A 15,430-nucleotide genomic window follows, 5' to 3' on the forward strand; every position below is an offset into this window, starting at 1 on the left:
GAAATTTTGATCATACAGAGTTTCAAAATTTAATCATTTGAAAATTAGGCTGATGATCCTCTTGGGTTCAGGATGTGGGTGAGAGAAAGGCCTTAAAGATACTTATGAAACTATGATAATAACCATGACATTCTGGAGTCAGGGGTAGACTATTTAATGAAATACTAAAGTTGATAGCAAAAAAAAAAAACCCTTAGTTTATTTCATCATTTTACATACTTTCCTCAATTTGTCCAAAAAAACAGACTTGGAATCAGAAGAAAAAAAAGTGCAAGTGGAAAAAAATTCATTTTAGGTATCCAGTATGGATCACAGTGACTGCAATTTACCTTTTTTCCTTGACAGTTATAAGTTATTAAACAGCCCACTTTAATATAGTAATGAAAAAATTGCCCTCTTGGGTTCAGGATATGGGTGAGAGAAAGGCCTTAAGAAAGGCCTTAAAGATACTTATGAAACTATGATAATAACCATGACATTCTGGAGTCAGGGGTAGACTATTTAATGAAATACTAAAGTTGATAGCAAAAAAAAAAAAAAACCCTTAGTTTATTTCATCATTTTTCATACTTTCCTCAATTTGTCCAAAAAAACAGACTTGGAATCAGAAGAAAAAAAAATTGCAAGTGGAAAAAAATTCATTTTAGGTATCCAGTATGGATCACAGTGACTGCAATTTACCTTTTTTCCTTGACAGTTATAAGTTATTAAACAGCCCACTTTAATATAGTAATGAAAAAATTGCCCTCAAGAGGTTGAAAGTAAGAGCACTCAAGTAACAGGTGTTCTCTTTGAGATTATTCTAAGCATTCAGAATATAGCACTTTAAACATTAATAAAAAGTGTGAGATGACATTTTTGTTAGTGTTGATAATGATGATACAGGTGTTAGATGGGCTTTGGGTCTGAAAAGCAGTCAGGATGTTTTGTTAGGTAAACTGGGAGGAGGAAAGGAGATGACGCAGAAGGGTTACAGGTGTGCCAGGCTTTCAGAAAACCTGATCTGTTTACACTACAGATTCATTTATTCATTAGTTCCAACAAGCATACACTGAGCGCCCATTGTACCTAAGGCCTGGGTAGGGGGATTGTGGGTTTATACAAAGGTGAGAGGATGTGCTTTTTGCCCTCCAAACACTTATATTGGAGGGGCATATACTATACGCAAACAAGTACATACCAAGTGCTATACTTAATAAATATTGCAAACTAAATGATTAGTCTCAGAGAGGAACGGAGTCCTATTATAACTGGCCTCATGATGGAAGACTTCATGGAGGAGGTGCCATTCAAGCTGAAAAAAGGATTAGATTTCACTGTTGGAGACGATTGCGGGTTTCAGTGTCATGATCCAGGTGTAGCAAAATGGCTTCAGCAGAGGCACAGTAATGAGCAAGCACAAAATGTGTATAGGGCACAGTGAGTGGTTTAATCTGCCAAGGTATTGCCCATGCTATAGAATGAATATGCAAAAGTAAGATGAAGGTAAAAGAAGAAAGAACCTTGAATCCTTGACAAAAGAATTTGGATTTTACTAACAGTCAGTTAGCCAATGACTAACAGTTACAGGGAGCCCTTAAGAACATTTTAGTAGGATCATAGTGGTGTTTTGGGTACCCTGGTGCAGTAGCTGAATGGATTGTACAGGGGGAGGCTCAAAGCCGTGGAACTAACTAGTAGTCCATTACGATGGTCTAGTGGAGCCATGATGAAGAACTGAACTAAAGAACAGTGGGAATGGGCAGCAGGGGACTAATGGAAGATGTTCTGCAGGTTTGGATTTGGGCTAGGAGGAAGGGAAGTTAATAATACTCTGGGTAATATGGAGAAGAGTGATGTTGTTATCGATAACAGGAAAATAAGCTTGGTGAATAAAGATTCTACATAGAGCCAGCTACATAATTCGTGGAGTGTGGTGCACAATGGTAAAACAGGAGCCTGGTTGGCGGTGAAGTTAATCTCTTCCTAAAACTGTGCCAGCCTCAACCCCCAGCAGCCATGTAATCCCCTAGTGATTTCAACCTCCATCCTAAGCAGCTCTGTACCTGGATTTCAGGTAGGCAGGAAACCCCCATTGAGTTCCCTGCCTAACTGGTCATAATGCTGCCAGTTCTGGGTAAGGATGATCACAGCCTTGCTCCTCTCTGTGATGGCATGGTCATGCACCTGACCCTCCCCACACTCCTACCCAGATCCCAAGCAGGAGCAGAGGCCAATGGTATAGGTAGGGGTGTGGGCCTCTTGGGGGTGTGGGCTTCTCACTCAACCGAGGTGACGTGGTTGTAGCTCCCAGTCTTGAGGGAAGAGTGATGAGATTGGAGGCCAAGGGAGGCCCAGGATACTGTGAGCATGGGTAAATAATCAAGAACTTGTTCTGGGCAGGCACTGGGAGCGAAGACTGAGTGTGAGCCAAGGCTTCAAACTTTGGGGTCATATGCCATTGTTCCATTGGACTTCACTTGGCACAAATTCAAAGATAAAATTATTAAGAGTTTCATACAGCACAGCATTAAACCTCAAGCAGGAGGCCCCTATGCAACGGCACCAGTCACGTGTCTGTGAAGCTGGACCTGAGTCTGAGTCATTCTGGGTGTTAGGTGGAGAAGTTCAATTTTATTTCAGCTAGTGTCTACTGCTTCCTTTCACATGGCCTCAGCTCCATCCTAATTAAATTATGTGCCATTTTCAATGCCTGGATTGTGCTTTTCTGTTTCTGTGCTTTTCATCTTTTCTGCCAGGACTACTCTTTCTCCATATTTTCTCTGTCAAATCTTGCTTTGCCTTCTCCTAATATAAGAAGAGAGAGATGATTGCTTATCTTTGAAGAGACCGAAAACAAGCAAACAAAAATTATACACAAAGTTGTGTTTAAGAATGCATTCTATTATACTAACATTTATAATTATTAAATACAAATATAAATAATGATATTTTATAATTTGCTTTCATTCAATTTCATTTTAGAATAATCTCCATTGAAATAACTAGATTTAAAGATGTTTGACTTCAGAAAGGATTAATTTCATATACCTAGAAAATTCAGTGAGGACTATGCTTCCTTCCCTAATGAGCCGGTGCTGACAAACATGGGTCTCTGGTCCTGTAATTGAGTTGCTGAGATTTGCTTAAAAGGCAGATGTTGATCCCACCTCAACACTAGTATTAAAAGGAGTTACATGCGTTCTTGTTTCAGCCTTGCACATAATGTTTTAAAAATTCCGTAAGCCCACAAACATGTTCACTAGCCCAGAACCAGAATTGGTTTTGTGCTTGAAGCAGGAAACATTTGCTGTTTCAGCCCCTCTTCCTGACAGACACATGATCATGATAAACACAGTGACAAATTGCATTTGCTGCTTTGTACATGAGGATAGATTACAGAGAAGTACAGTTCCTACAGAATCATGGGGAGGTAATTTAAGGTTAACTTAATTTTTTCCCAACCCATAAGCTAAATGTTTACTAATCTGACCAATTTATTTTGGTTCCTAAGGTTTGGGTCACCTGTTTATTTACAACACTGGGCTTAATTTGGAAGTTAGTGTTTCATGTTTAATATAGTGTTGAAAAGTCATATGAAGCTTTCCTCTGAAATAGCTTTGAGTTGTTTTACAGAAAAGTCAACAAGATCTTGACATCCACTACTTACTACTTCAGTTACTTATTTTAAGGGTGGTGCTTTGCAATATAACCACATTCTTTTGGAAAGTGGAATTTGAATCATAAAAGAAGCCGTTTAGTCATGAAAGGGTGAGTTGGGTTTCTAATATTTTAGGAGAAACTTGGTTCCTGGCCATTTATAGCCATTCAGGCTAAATTTATTTTTATTTATTTTGGGGATTAAAATAGTAAAGAAAGTTTCCTAGTATTAAAAAAAGTGTATTTTTTATAATTCCAATGGTTTCTTATTAATTGGTTGGTTTCAATGATTGAATAGTGGTTTTTATATATTAATAATAAATTCTGTTTCCTATCATAACATATAGTTTTAGGCTGTTGCAAATTTAGTACAAGAAATTTTTTTTTAAGATTTTATTTATTCATTCATGAGGGACACAGAGAGAGAGAGAGAGAGAGAGAGAGAGAGAGAGAGAGGCAGAGACAGGCAGAGGGAGAAGCAGGCTCCATGCAGGGAGCCTGACGGGACTTGATCCCAGGTCTCCAAGATCACACTCTGGGCTGAAGGCGGCACTAAATCACTGAGCCACCTGGGCTGCCCAAGAAATCTTTTTTATCTAAATGATAAAATGAGGAAGCTTTGAGAGCTTTTTAAGGGTGTCCATTTTTTAAGAATTAAAATATGATGATAGAAGGGAAACTGAAGCTCCACTGTGGATTAACAATAACTATATTTATGGAGCACTAATTATGAGCCAGGCATTAGCTCATTAGCAAGCATTGTCTCTTTTAATCCTCTCTACAATTCCCATAGGCAGCTATTAACCACCATCATTTTACAGAAGGAGAAACTGAGGCTTGGAAGGGTTGAGTAAGACCTTTGGACTGCAGAGCCTCCATGTCCACCATCCTCAGTGTGGCCTCTACTGACCACTAACTATGGTATGCACACTCACATCTGTCCCTTTGCCTTCTTTTCTCTGCCAGTTTAAATCCTCTCACCTCTCAAAGCCCCACTTCATGAAGTTCTTGCTAATCTCTGCCCCATCCCACCCAAACTAGATAGGATTTCTCCCTCTTTGATCTTCTGTAATGCTTTCTATTTTTATAGTATCATAACTATTTGGATACTACATGACCTTTTGACCATGAATTCCCCAAGATTAGGATCATGACTTCTTCATTTCACATTCTGCAATACTTCATATATGGATTAATGTAAATCTATTCAACTAAGTAGTTACATGGATATACCCTTTATGTGGTCATTTCAACCACCTCCAAGTACAAAGTTCAGCCTGTGCAGGCCATATAGATAGCTAAGCCAGGAATTCATCCCCTGAGCACATCTCTTACTCTTTAAACTTGATTTTGTAGATTTTTTTTTTTAAATAGGGCTTACGAAGCCCAGATAACTGGTCAATTATCTGAATTGCTTGAATCTGCATTAATCAAATCTTCATATAATTGCTGGGTTCCTATCTCCTCACCCCCTTAATTTTTATTTTTACTTTATTCCATGTGGAAACCATGGAGAAAGTAGACTGCTGCTAGCCAAATACTAAACTAGCAGCAGCCCACTACCATCTTCTTGGCCAAAGCATAGGATGGAGTATGTCTATTCTGGCTAACTGAATTTTCTAGTTTTCTGTGATTACCCCATTCATGCAGTACAACTTTTTAAAGATAAAACATTCCTTCAAGGATAAGGTCTTATGGATGTTAGAACTTTTCTCTGAAAGTCTTTTCAGACATGAGAGATTATATTTATCAACCTTGTAATTATTTATTTTTCAGGAACATTGTACTTTCAAATTTATCGATGACATTTCTTATGTTTCACATACTCTCAGAAGGTCTCAAAAATTCAACTTCTGAGATGGTTGAATTTGCAAACTACTCATTCCAAGATGTAGTTATTAGATGTCCAGAGAGCATGTCCAAGCAAGAGCTATCTCTTTCCCTTGTATTCCCTATAGTTATAATCATCAATAAACTGGGCTGGTTGCTATACCACTTCTCCATCCCTCCTTCCAGCTGAAATGACAAAGTGTCCAATAGTAAACAATACAACTGCCCTTGTTATATAGAAGTGAACCTCCATCCCTACATCTGAAGAGGTGGGTGCAACCACCCAGTGTCACTCCGTGTTTGAACCCAGGGTGAGTTGAAACCAGGATGGCAAAGAGAGTCTTCCCTGGCACAGTGATTCATAGGAGTCAGCCTTCTGGCTCAGAACAGAATAGTGAATGGTGACAAGAGCATCTGGAGAACCAAAGGGGGGCTATCCAGAGTCATGAGGATATTTAATAGTTTACTCACCATGAATGTAAGTGTGTGCAGAGACCAGGTCAGGTGGAAATATCTCTTTGATTTGAACACTGAATTTCATCAGTGTATAGAAAATAGTGATTGAAATCTGTTGAAAATGAGTTCAGAAATGCCTCATTGGTGTTTGGCTATCTTCTTCTGTCCAAGTAATTTTGTTTATTCCCAATATGCTATTTCCCTGAAGAAACTCCATAGGAGGCAGCCTGGGCCAATCACACCTAACAGGGAAGAAGTGACTTTGGTCTAGTTAATGGAACTTTTTCCCTAAACAACCTGATTAATAAGCTTATTTGTTTGAGAATTGAATTCATCAATTACTAATCTCGTTAAATGGTAAAAGCCATCAGCATGGTATAGAGCATGCTCTAGACTTAGAGATAGGAATCTTGAGGTCAATTCCCAGTTCTGCCTTAGAGTTTTCAGCTATAATAAAGGGATAGTATTTCCAGACATGTCTATCCCACAGTATTTTGTAAGGACGTATTTATTAAATCCAATATTAGATTCTAATGAGATAATGAGAAAGAATATTCAAAAGGATAAAGTAAGCAATGTAAGACCTTATCATGTTTTTAAATGCATAGTCAAGCAAGCTTTATTCATAGGGCCTGGCCCTGGAAAGGTCCTTGTGCATGAAACGAGAACTTTGATTTTAAATGTAGTAGTACCTGTATTGAACAAATTTTCTTATTTTCCATATTCTTGATGTTATGGTTCTTGGGGCCCTGATCCTGCAAAGACTGACCCTCTCAAGGGTAGCTAATTCCTAGAGATAATGAATGACTCCCCTGCAATTGCACCTGTGATATACAAACCAACCAACCCAAAGAGCGCACATCCCCAACAATCTGCTTGATCAAACTCACACACCAAGCCAGAATCCCCCTGTTTATGTCACCCCAGGGCCAAGTCTCAGACCACTCTTATAGTCCAGAGCCTGCTGAAATTATTCAAACTATATGATAATAGACTGATTCAGGGACTCTACCTGCCTCTGCCATTTCTTCCTAAGAGAACCCTAGTAAGGGCTGACTCTGGTCTTTACCCATGTGGCCCTGCATGATGTGCCATGCCTCCTGTGTTTTAAGGATCTGTGAGTATAACCTTTCTCCTTCAAGACAATCATTTCCATGTCTGTGTTTCTTACCATACTGGATTAAAACTAGTCTCAGGCACACTTTAGGATAGTACCATACATATATGATGCCTTATACATAGGTAATGATTACTTTAAACTGTAAAGTAACCAAATGCTTTAAATGAATTTTATACTGTCAGTATTTACTGGCCATAATACATATTGTGCATTTGACAAGTGTAGTTATGTTAATTTTTTACAACTGATGAATATGCCTATTTTTCTAGTATAACATGTAATCCCAAAAGTATGTATTGGGTTTTTGTGCTATAAAGTCTCCAGATTGACCATTTGCACTTTTATTCTTGAAATCCTAAAGATTAAAAATTTTTTAAAAATTTTAAAAAAGATTTATTTGGGAGAGAGCGAGCATGAGCAGGGCAGAGGGAGAAGTAGATTCCCCACGTAGTGGGGAGCCCAACATGGGGCTTGATCCCAGGACCTGGAGATCATGACCTGAGTTGAAGGCAGACACTTAACCACCTGAGACACCCAGGTACCCCCTTAAAAGATTTTTTAAAATGACAGTATTTGGATCTAGTACTTGTAAACTAAATAAATTGTGGTAGCCAACGTTAAAGGCTAAATGAATACTAAATCATGGTGCTTGTAATCAAGCTCTAATAATTTATTAGGCTAGGTGGAATCTATGACACAAATTTATTTTAAATGTATTGACTATTCACCAAATAGAAGATAGGCTTTCTTTATTTTATGTTTTTCTGTTTGGATATGTTGTTAATGTTTTGCTGTGCATTATCCTTATACTTAAGCTACTGATATTTATCAAATTGTCAGAATGTCTTAACCTTTACTTTTTTCAATTTAAGGAAATTAGATGTTATTCCTTTTTCATTTAAATGGCTGTATACAGTTTAATAACCTAATAGTTTTTATGAGTATTTGGCAACTTAATGTGCATGATTACATATTTAAAGTTTTAATAACATCTGTAATGGAATTAAGAACTGTAGGCTTGGGACATTGTAGGAAAGATTATCTCAGGGTTGCTAAGGAAACCATTCTAAATTGTTCTGCATAAATTCCTCTGGAAAGATGAAGCTGTAATCCCATCTCTAATGGCCACCTTTATAGAGTATATACGTTTCTTACGTAGATGCTTCTTTTTGCTTCTAGAGAACCACTAAATGATAGGATATATGCTTCTTGCATCTGTTAAGGCTGGTTCCTTTTTCTGTCTTCTGTGAGACTGGGGTCAGATTCTTCCCTCACTTCCTCTTCTCTGAGCACTGGCTTTGAAAGTCCAGGGTAGCCATTGCATCCCCTTTTTATTATAGCCCAGAGATTAGCATACAGAGAAGCAAGGAAGAGAGTGACAGTGAATGTGCCAAGCATTGGCCAAGCAGGCCAAGAAGCACAGAATCTCTGGAGAAGAGGGTGATAAGCACAGCTCGGGTCCAAGGAATCTTTCCCCTCTCTCTTTTCATCCATTTCTTAAATGAGGAAACAGAGAGGCAGCTTCTGGATTTGGTCCCTTTATGTTTTCCATGCCTGCTGTGAGTCCCATTGAATAGTCAGAAAGGAATTGGCACTCAGGGGAGTGCCTACTAATTTAAAATAGAAAGGGCAGGCAAACATTTTTCCACCTCTGAATTAACCAAATTGAGATGATCTGCTATGTTAAATTAAAGAACAAAAAGGTCAGCTGGGGAAAGAGAAGCCACTGTCACCACAGGGATGTTTCATACCTAAGACCTTGAGTTTCTGTTGAAGAAACAACCAACTTTATTCTTAGAGATAGCTTTGAAGAATAAAGCATTTATGTATGTAGCGATATAACAAAATTAATCATTTCTTGTGGCAACTTTGTAAGGCTGTATAACTTAATGCAAAATTATATGGAAATCATTTGATGAAAATGTATGGAAAGATACGAAGGTATAAAATGAAATAGACATGCTTTCTCTTTAGCAAGTGAAGGTACAGTTTGCTTCCAAACCACCTCCTCTCTTTACTCTTGATTGTTGATCTGACCCTTCTCCTTGAATGCTAACTTAGCATTTAACTACGGTATCGGACATATAGTAAGTAGGTCCTTTTTGGTGAATCATGTTTGAATGAATGGAAGAGCCCTATTGTAGTCTTCATTTTGTCTCAAGAGTGACATGCCCTGATGAGACCATTATGTAGCTAAGAGTGTCTCAACATTGGCACTATTGACATTTTGGACATTTTGGAATGCCTGGCCTCTACCCACCAGATGTTTGCTCGGTTGTGACAATTAATAATGTCTCTAGACACTGTCAAATGTTCCCTGGGTTCATAAGTCTCCTCCCCACCTTTTGGAAATCACTGATAAAAGACAGTTTGGCAATAAGTATGTATTGCCTTAAAAATAGTCCTAACTTCTGATTTAGCAATTCCAGATCATTCTAAGAAAATTTTTATGGGTATGTGCAAAGATTTGTGTATATTTGTGATAGTGTTATTTATAAAAGTGTAAGCTTATCAATCCAAGCATCCAGCTAAATGTTTGGATAAATAGATTATATTATATCATAAAATGGAACATTTAATCAGAGAAAGTTGCCCACAAAATATTAAGTGAATGAAGCATATTTATAAAACAGTAGCATCCCGGTTTTCTTAACAATAATAACAATAACAAAAGCATGAGAGAGGGGGCTGGATTCAGAATCAGACAGATCAAATTTGATTCCCAGTCCCAACCCCTCAAGAGTTGTATCATATTTTATTTCTACAATTGTTAGTTTCTGCAGCCCTAAAATGGGGATAATGATAGCTATCTTAAAAGGCTGTTGTCAGGATTAAGTGATATTATATATCAAAAATGTTCAACATGCTGTTTGTTACGTTATGAGGACTCAGTAAAACGTTCTGGGAATAATGCATGGGGAAAGGCTGGAAGATGATTCACCAGAACATTAATAGAGATGAGTTTCTTTTTGTCTTTGTCTTTTCTTTCATGTATTTTTCAAAAATTTCCACAAATATATTTACTAATAGAGTGCCTGTAGCTGCTTTAAAGGATACACCTGGCAAGCTCAGTGGCTCTTCCTTTTTTTTTTTTTTTTTTTTTTAGATTTTATTTATTTATTCATGAGAGACACACAGAGAGGCAGAGACATACGCAGAGGGAATGCAGGACTCGATCCCAGGACTCCGGGACCACGCCCTGAGCCAAAGGCAGACACTCAACCACTGAGCCACCCAGGCGTCTCTCAGTGGCTCTTTCTGATGAATGGGTAGCTGTCCTCCAAGAGGGCATTCTTTCCTGCTTGGGCCTCCACACCTGCAACATGGGGATTCAACATGTGATCAGCAGATGAGGGGAGACAGAAATGGATGAATGACATGGGAGGATTTGTGGGTAAGGTCTGGAAGTGGCACACATTATTTCCCATTTCATTGTCTTTCCAGACTCCAGAACTCAGGCATGTAGCCATACCCAACTGCAGGGAGGCTGGCAAATATAGCGTAGGCCCACCCCAAAGTGGATCCCAGCCCAAGAGCCATCCAGTCATGGCATGCAGCTTAAAGTGTAAGACCTTCAAGTAGTGAGCCATCCTTTCCAGCAGGTCTTCCTAGTTTTCATAGGCTGGGGCTCATGAGCAGGATTAATTTCTCAGAATAAGATTTGAGAGAGAAAACCAGCTGGGCTTTGGAAAAGGGACCTGGAAGAAATGGGGAGAAGATTCTTGCTGTTTTAGTTTCCATTGTTGAGAATGGATTAGAGAAGAGGACTCTGTAGGCAGGAAATTTGCTGAGGAGATTGTTGTCTCTAATCTCAAAGTTTTGTAGGTTACAAAGGATGGAGCTAGACCTGGCTACATAATTTGTGGGACCCAGTGAAAAATCAAAATGAGGTTCTAGTCATCCTTCCAGGCCAGCCACCCCCACCTACACCAGATAGACAATCCCAAAAGGCTGCAGCCTCTGTGCCAGAACATGCATCATACCTGGATCAGGGGTGGGTGAGAGGCCACTCCAGAGTTGCTTTACTGAGCATGCTATGGAACTGTAACCTGCAGTGGAAACAGCCAGAGCCTTGTGCCACCCTGAGACACTGCAGGCTCCTGATTTTCCTCATACCCATACCCACAACTTCACCAGGAATGGTGGGCAACCGCAGAATGTGGGCATCCTCCTGTCTCAACCCTCATCAACCTGACCCTGTTATAACCCTGGGTAGAAACAGGTAGAGGTCATGGGGCTGGGGCAAAACATAAATTCAACTTAAATTTCAAGTGTGTGTATAGACCCTTCTTAGGATGGGGCTCAGTGTGACTACATTGGATGCATACCCATAAAGCCGTTCCAGGGTGGTGCCTATACGATGGTTTTATCTGTAAGAATAATGAGGGTGGCAAACTCTCCATAGAAGTTTATTATTTTTCTACCTATTTCCATAACACTTCACCCATATTACTCTTGCTGTTTATTCTATTTTTGGTAATTTTAATTTTGGCTCACCTGTCTTTCTGTCCATTAAACTGTGAGCTCTTTGAGGGCAGATGCTATGACTTTCTCAGCTTTATAGCACTCCCTGTGTGCGGCACAGTGCCTAGCATGTAAGTAGTTAGGAACTCAAAAATATTTGTTATGTGAATAAGTGAGGAAAAGGAAGGTAGTCAAGAATTGGTCACTAAGGCAAGTGGCCTAGGTACTAGTACTACGTTATAAGGTCATATTAAGACCAGGGGTTTAGCTGAGAATGTTGAGGTAGACCACTTTATAGGCCAAGGGTCCTTTCATTTTCTCATACATGAGGTTAGATTCCTAGGTCAGGTGGTCATGTAGAAGGCTCCGGTGGTCCAGGCTGTGAATGTTAGAGATGTGAAGGTGCAGGGAACTGAGCAATTCAACTATTACCAGTAGAGAAGAGGAATTGGCAAAGCTGAGAGGATGAAGCAAGAGAAAAAAAAAAAAAGTATCAGCCATGACAACATAACAGGCCTAGGGCCTTGGGAAAACAGTGATTAGCAAAGGACATGTATTCTTATTTTCATATGGTTATTTGGATGGCAGTAATGTCGTCTTTTAGACAAGGCAGATTGATTCACTAGGGAAAGTGTAAAAGGTCAGACTGGGAGCTCTCTGCTTTAGGGGTGGAAATATACCAAATTAGTGTATACAGAGAGCCTAGTACCAAGCCTTTGATGAAAGTAAATGCACCACCACCACCACTACTTCTGTCTTCCCCCAAAGAACCACCAGTACTCTCCTTTCTCTATCTGTACTTGTTTCCTAGGAGCATCCTCTGAGACAATCAGATTCTTTTTTAGACTCCAGATATTTTTATCTGGATTGTCTAAATCGTTACCCTAGGAAATAGTCCTTTGAGAAGGATGCAACTCTTCTAAAGTCACCCATGACCAGTTGTGCTGAATGGTTAAATGACATCTAGACAGTGATCACAATCACCATCGTTCATGTTCCGGAACTCATTGGAACAATAGCATCAACAGACACATTTACCTAACCTATTTCAGACTCCCCTTAACTGTTGGCTTGCCTCAACCTCTCCCCTTTCCTCTCTCCATTTCTTTGTCCCGAACTTTCCATTTCCTCTTTTCTGGCGTTCCACACCTGCCTTCCTTTTGAGTAATTGCTTCCCCTCTGTCCTCCCAACTTCCCTCTCTTTTCCTCTTGCTTTTCCTGTCCCCTTCCCCCCACTTCCTGTCCTTCATCTTGCCCCTGCCCCTTTGCCTTATTCTTGCTTCTCATTTCTCTGTCTGCTTCTGGCCCTCCCTGACACTACTGACCTTAACATAAAATGGATAGGATGTGAAAATAAGTATTTGTTCTCAGTTTTTAATCTCCCAAGCAACTTTTTAAATCTCACAGGATTCCCTCAGAAAACAACTGAGTTTCCTTTTCACTTCCCTGTGGCCTGCAATTGTATTTTTCTTTTTCATTTTAAGATCAGATACATAAAATATTTGTTTTTCTTTTAAGACACACAATTTTAATACATTCCAAACTCTTACACCATGTGCTCCTTGGTTGTAATTTATTTTCTGAGGGTCAATACCTTGCAATATGAAAAAGATCTTGCCCTTCAAGTACATTCTAAGTAGAACAACTGACAGGGAAATTGGTATTTAAACATTTGGTATATAACATCCAGGGTTTTTTTTTTCCAGGTGTTTATTAGAACAATGAGAAATATTACTTTTTTGGTATATCTCTTCATTTAGTATCTACCAGGAATTTTTAGCAATGGACACAGAAGTTACTATGCCGGCAATTCCCAGGCTGATTGCTTGGTTGAGGTCCTGTTTCTGTTAACCTAACATTCCTGTTAGTTAATGTCTCCTGCAGCATTCTTCTTTCCCTTTTGTACACAGAAAATAAATATTTTCCATCCTCCTGAATCCACCAAGAAGTATGTAGGATCTAATCACCTCTGTTATTATATTGCTTCTCCCCTATTGTATTAATGCTCTAAAACTTGCCTAGTCATTTGTAAAATTCAGCCACCAGACTTGCTGCTGCCCTTCCATGACAGTCCATCAAAGAGGAAGTTAACCAAATTTTATAAGCCACATGGCCCTGTGTCTAGAGCTAATGTTTTCTCTTGACTGAAAACCTTAACACCTGCATCTTGCTTTATTATTTCTAGCAGAAGGGAATGCCTGACTTGTATGTGAAAGTATTTTTTTAATCACTCCAGCTTTATAAAAGGTATTTTTCCCTTCCTTGATAAAGGAGTACATTTATTTTGAATGCATTTGTAAGTCTCAAATTCTCTGTAAATGTACAAAGCTAAAGAATAGGCCAGAGACTTGCCAAAGCAAGCCTGGAGGCATTTTCCTGAGGCCACAGGGATGTAAGTGTCAGAGTTAGGATGATTGTGTTCTTCTGTCACTGTTTCTCTCATTCTTGGGCTCTGAGAAGACCCTGCTTATCAATAACATCTCTCTTTACTGCCCTGAACTGGCTGAGATGAAAGATAAGACAGAAGAGGAAATGGAACATCAAAATATCACATTTATAACTTGTTGAGCAGATACTGGTGTATGGGCTTATATTTAAAGGCTTAAAATACCTTCAGAATTAAATAGACCTATTCTCTCAGATACAGACAATTCTAGATGCCTACACTCTTCTCCACATAAGGGCCTATCCCTTTGAAACTTACGGCATTGAGGAACAAGAATAGGGGAATGATTTCTGTGGGTAACCTGACTCTAGAAAATTAAGGGGTGCTGGGCTGGGCTGGGCTGTGCGTACCCAGTTAGTCTCCCTAGCATACTAATCAGGTAACTTATCCTGCCTTCATAGGAAAGAGTAAGGGGTGGGCCTAAAGGCTGGAAAGTTAAGGGAAATCTATTCTTATGGAATCCAGAAAAGGGGAAGATTCATTCCTCCTCTTTTTTTTTTTTAAGATTTATTTATTTATTTATTCATGATAGACACAGAGAGAGAGAGAGAGAGGCAGAGACACAGGCAGAGGGAGAAGCAGGCTCCATGCCAGGAGCCTGACGCGGGACTCGATCCCGGGACCCCAGGATCGCGCCCTGAGCCAAAGGCAGGTGCCAAACTGCTGAGCCACCCAGAGATCCCCCATTCCTCCTCTTACATAAGCCATGCCACCTCTCAAATAGATTATTTTATCTGAAACCTTGAGAGAACACTTTCTTTTACTGTCCCATCCCCCAAACATGCTCCTTTCCCTGCCTTATCTTACCCAATCCAGAAACCTGGACATTGTTTCTGATTCCTTCCTTTTATTCACCCACCAAATTAAATCCATCAGAAAGTTCTTCTGATTTACTCTTTAAAGGAAATCTCAGGTCTGTCCACTTTTCTCCATCTTTGCTGCCACAACCCCAGTCCAAGTCACCATTGTATTTCACCTAGATTGTTGAATCTTCCTTTAATGTATCTAATTCTGCTCATATTCATTTTCCACATAGAATGTTTATGAGGTTACAAGGAGTCCGTCCTCATTAGCAGTGGCTAGGAGGATGGGACCAATAGGAAAATAGGGCCACTTTGAAGACAATGAACCATAGAAGGCCTGTGAGCAGGAGAGGGACACAGATCTGGGCTGCTCTGCACTTATCACCTGTGGGAATTTGGGCAGAAAGCCTACTCTCTGTGACTTTAGAATCTTCATATATAACATGAGAAGGCTAGGAAAATGATTTCTAAGATTTCCAGTTCTAAATTTTCATGTTAATTATGGAAAGGAAGAGGAAAAGCCCTATAAAACACCTCTGCCCAAGAGTTGTATGATTAGTATCTTCGTAGCATGGTATGTGTAGTGTTGAATGGCTATGTGTCTGAGTCACTCAATAGTTATTAGTGGCTGCTCCAGAATGTTGTAGGAGTGGCTGCCATTCGGCTGGTGGT

General features: G+C 39.4%; 1 protein-coding gene and 1 long non-coding RNA gene across 10 annotated transcripts in view; one reads left to right on the forward strand and one right to left on the reverse strand.

Moving 5' to 3' along the window:
• PDE11A (phosphodiesterase 11A) overlaps positions 1–15,430 on the forward strand; it is a 405,439-nt gene that overhangs the window by 47,677 nt on the left and 342,332 nt on the right. The gene's annotated exons all lie outside the window — the stretch shown is intronic.
• LOC140624314 (uncharacterized) lies at positions 10,187–12,433 on the reverse strand. Of its 2 annotated transcripts, none has more exons than XR_012023805.1 (4): positions 11,543–12,433; positions 11,029–11,094; positions 10,618–10,743; positions 10,187–10,361 (listed from the first exon to the last, which is right to left on the reverse strand). It is a non-coding gene; the product is annotated as an uncharacterized lncRNA (long non-coding RNA). The 2 variants fall into 2 exon arrangements; XR_012023806.1 differs by having other exon boundaries at positions 11,374–12,433.

Source organism: Canis lupus, chromosome 34 (genome assembly GCF_048164855.1).
Source record: "Canis lupus baileyi chromosome 34, mCanLup2.hap1, whole genome shotgun sequence".
NCBI lineage: Eukaryota > Metazoa > Chordata > Mammalia > Carnivora > Canidae > Canis > Canis lupus.